The sequence below is a fragment of the Podarcis liolepis genome (genome assembly GCF_965112155.1).
Source record: "Podarcis liolepis genome assembly, chromosome: 15".
Taxonomy (NCBI): Eukaryota; Metazoa; Chordata; class Lepidosauria; order Squamata; family Lacertidae; genus Podarcis; species Podarcis liolepis.
Genome location: NC_139566.1, coordinates 6049858 through 6053352, shown reverse-complemented (window position 1 = coordinate 6053352; position 3495 = coordinate 6049858). Strand labels below are relative to the sequence as shown.

General features: G+C 45.5%; 1 long non-coding RNA gene across 1 annotated transcript; it reads left to right on the top strand.

Moving 5' to 3' along the window:
* The first annotated feature begins 292 nt into the window (after nucleotides 1–292).
* LOC310695128 lies at nucleotides 293–1601 on the top strand. Its single transcript, XR_014519940.1, has 2 exons — nucleotides 293–802; nucleotides 1115–1601. It is a non-coding gene; the product is annotated as an uncharacterized lncRNA (long non-coding RNA).
* Nucleotides 1602–3495: the final 1894 nt, after the last annotated feature.

The window sequence follows — 3495 nt, the reverse complement described above, 5'->3', positions numbered from 1 at the left end:
CAGCTCCTGTCACAGTGTTTAGTTGCACCAGAAGCAGTTTAGTCCTGCTGGCCACATGATCCAGAAAACTGTCTGTGGACAAACGCCAGCTCCCTTGGCCTGAAAGCAAGATAAGCGCCGCAACCCCATAGTCACCTTCGACTGGACTTAACCATCCAGGGGTCCTGGAAAGCTCAGGAGGGGAAGCTGCTCTTGTGTTCAGGTCCTGCTTGCAGTTTTCGCATTGAGGCACCTGGGAGGCCACTGTAAGAACAAGTTTTGAGTTAGATGGGTCATTGGCATGATCCAGCAGTCTCTGCTTATGTTCTTATTTGACTTCTGCTCCCAACCTCTGGCCTAGGTCCCCGGAGATATTTCTTCCCCAACGCTCAAATGCTCCTTTCCCTGAGCAAATTGCAAGGGAAATGGGGTCTCTCCACTCTATCCCAAAGTGCTGGGTTCTATGAATTCAGAGGAGAGATGAGAAAGTCTTTAGGACATGTGCAAGGCTCACACTAAGCTGGCAATTACCTTGTGCTGGAGTGACATGAAAAATCCACCAAGAGAAACATGTGCGTTATTCAGTGTAGCTAGAGATAAGTATCTCGTGAATGGCCGAGTCAGCCTAATTAGTACCAAACATTGAGTCAGCGTGAACAATACAGGCATTGTATGCTGTGAGAGCAATTGGGCCTTCTCAGAACCTGCCGCCGTTTCTGAAACAGGCCATTGGGAGATGGTATAAAAGGTCCCTTTGTCTCAAGGAACTCTCATTCACTCAACAAAGCTTGACTTGACCAACGCTTGACTCTGTGAACAATAGGTGAGTATGAGGACCTCCCAGCAATTCATGGGTCTATCAGATATAGATCGAAGCATCCCGTGAACTTCAAGGGAAGACGTAGCTTAAATTGCATCTTCTAGGACAGCCTTTCTCAACCTGTGGGTCCCCAGATGTTGTTGAACTACAACTCCCACCACCCCTAGCTAGCAAGGCCAGAGCTCAGGGATGATGGGAGTTGTAGTTCGACAATATCTGGGGACCCACAGGTTGAGAAAGCTATTGTTCTAGGAGCTATTCCCTCGGAGACTTCAGCCCTCAAAATGATGCCAATCTCTTTCTCTCTTCCCCAAGGGTTATCCAATCCACAGAAAACATGAGCCAACAACAACAAAGAGGAAGCTGCTGCTGTTGTGGTGGTAGAGGCTGTGGGTGCTGCGGTGGCAGCCGCAGTGGCGGGGGATGTTGTGGTGGCAGCCGCAGTGTGGTTTCCTCTCAGCAGAGTCAGAGCAGCGGCGGATGTTGTGTCGGCAGTAGCGGCAGTAGCGGTGGCGGATGTTGCGGCGGCAGCAGAGGTGGTGGGTGCTGTGGTGGTAGCAGCAGCGGTGGATGTTGTGGTGGACAGCAAAGTCAACAGAAAGTCTTCCCCCAGAAGCTGAAGTAGATGCCTTCAAGGATAGTTGAAATACTCAATTATTATCATCACTTGTTGCATATTCCCTTTTCTTCTTGCAAACCATAATTGGCTAAAATTCCCCATGAGCTTTCCTCAATGTGAATGATGTAAATATTCAGACTTTCTTCTTGAAAACTCATTAAAAGTTTATTGCAAACAAAGAAATTTGTGTGGTTGTGTTTTTCTACTATATCTATATGTTTATGGCCAAAATGTACTAACTAGAACGAGTTGACACCTCCTCATATTCATCAATGAAACCATGTTTTTGTTTTAGATAAACTTTACCAAATTGCATTTATATTGTTGTGGAAATCAGACCATGAGGTAATTGTTTGAAACATATGTCAGTGGCTTCTTTTATTTCTGACATGCATGGCAGGAGAGACACCCTGCTCAACTGTGCCATGGGTGTGCTAGACATAGTACAAAGTGTAAAATATTTATACAACAGTCAGCACACAATGTGTGTATAAGTCCCTTCCTAAAATATACTAGAAAATTATAAGAGTTGCAAGAAACTTTCAACAGGCTAAGAAAAAAGGTTTGCCCTTTTAAAATCAGCTCATGTAGCAGTTTTCTTGGCCTTACATGGCAGTCTGCAGTTACACATCTTAGACAGGGATTCAGGTGGCGCTGTGGTCTAAACCACTGAGCCCCTCGGGCTTGGCGATCAGAAGGTCGGTGGTTCGAATCCCCGCAACGGGGTGAGCTCCCGTTGCTCTGTCCCTGCTCCTGCCAACCTAGCAGTTCGAAAGCATTCCAGTGCAAGTAGATAAATAGATACCACTGCGGCAGGAAGGTAAACAGCATTTCCATGCACTCTGGTTTCCGTCAAGGTGTTCCGTTGCGCCAGAAGTGGTTTAGTCATGCTGGCCACATGACCTGGAAAGTTGTCTGCGGACAAACGCCGGCTCCCTCGGCCTGAAAGCGAGATGAGCACCGCAACCCCATAGTCGCCTTTGACTGGACTTAACCATCCAGGGGTCCCTTACCTTTTACCTTTTTTACACGGGTTAGAACACCTGCACAGTTCTGTTATTTTGTTTGTTTGTTTCGTTGCATTTATATGTGCATGGTTCCCCTCGTCTTCATTTAATCCCCACAACAGCTCTGGGGTAACCCAGTGAACTTCATGGCTGAATCGGGACTTGAATCCTGTTCTCCCATTCACTAGCACCCTAACCACCAAACCGCATTAGCAGAATATGAAGCAAGCAAACACCACCCACATCCGCCATCCTTGAACTGCTGACCAGAACAAAGTTCCTTTGTCAGTTATCGAGAAGTCTAGACCTTCTTGATTTTTCGAACAATATGTATAAACATAGTAATTCCATGGTTCCAGTTACAGATAGGTAGCCGTGTTGGTCTGCCATAGTCAAAATAAAAAAAATCCTTCCAGTAGCACCTTAAAGACCAACTAAGTTAGTTCTTGGTATGAGCTTTCATGTGCATGCACACTATCTGAAGAATATCTGAAGAAGTGTGCATGCACACGAAAGCTCATACCAAGAACTAACTTAGTTGGTCTTTAAGGTGCTACTGGAAGGAATTTTTTTATAGTAATTCCATAAATCTTTCAAAGCTGCACTGATTTTCACCACAGATTTCAAAACTGCACTGATTTGGGACTTCCTTCAAATTAAAAAGCAATGTGGGGTCACAGGCCACAGCCGCATGACCTACCAAGCCTAACACATCCAGAACACAAGAAGTCTGATGTTCATTGTGACATGTTTCCTTTCCTTTCTATCTGGAGCATGCAATTAGTCATATTAGGTGGGTCTCAGAAGTTCAGCCAAACCTTCTGGGTGTGATGAGCAGGGTAAGAAATCACAAAGATCTAGAATCGGGTTTCAGCAGTCTCCTTCTGCCTTTAATAACTGCTCTTTACTGTGTTGCATAAGGATTCCCCTGACCGAGATGCCATCATAATAATAGATCTCTGGACCACAACCTAGTTCCCATTCACCTCTTGAAATTCCACACACTTTCACAACAAGCACAGCGGGGTTTAATTACAGCTTTTACAAATACACAACTTGCTTGTGTGCTG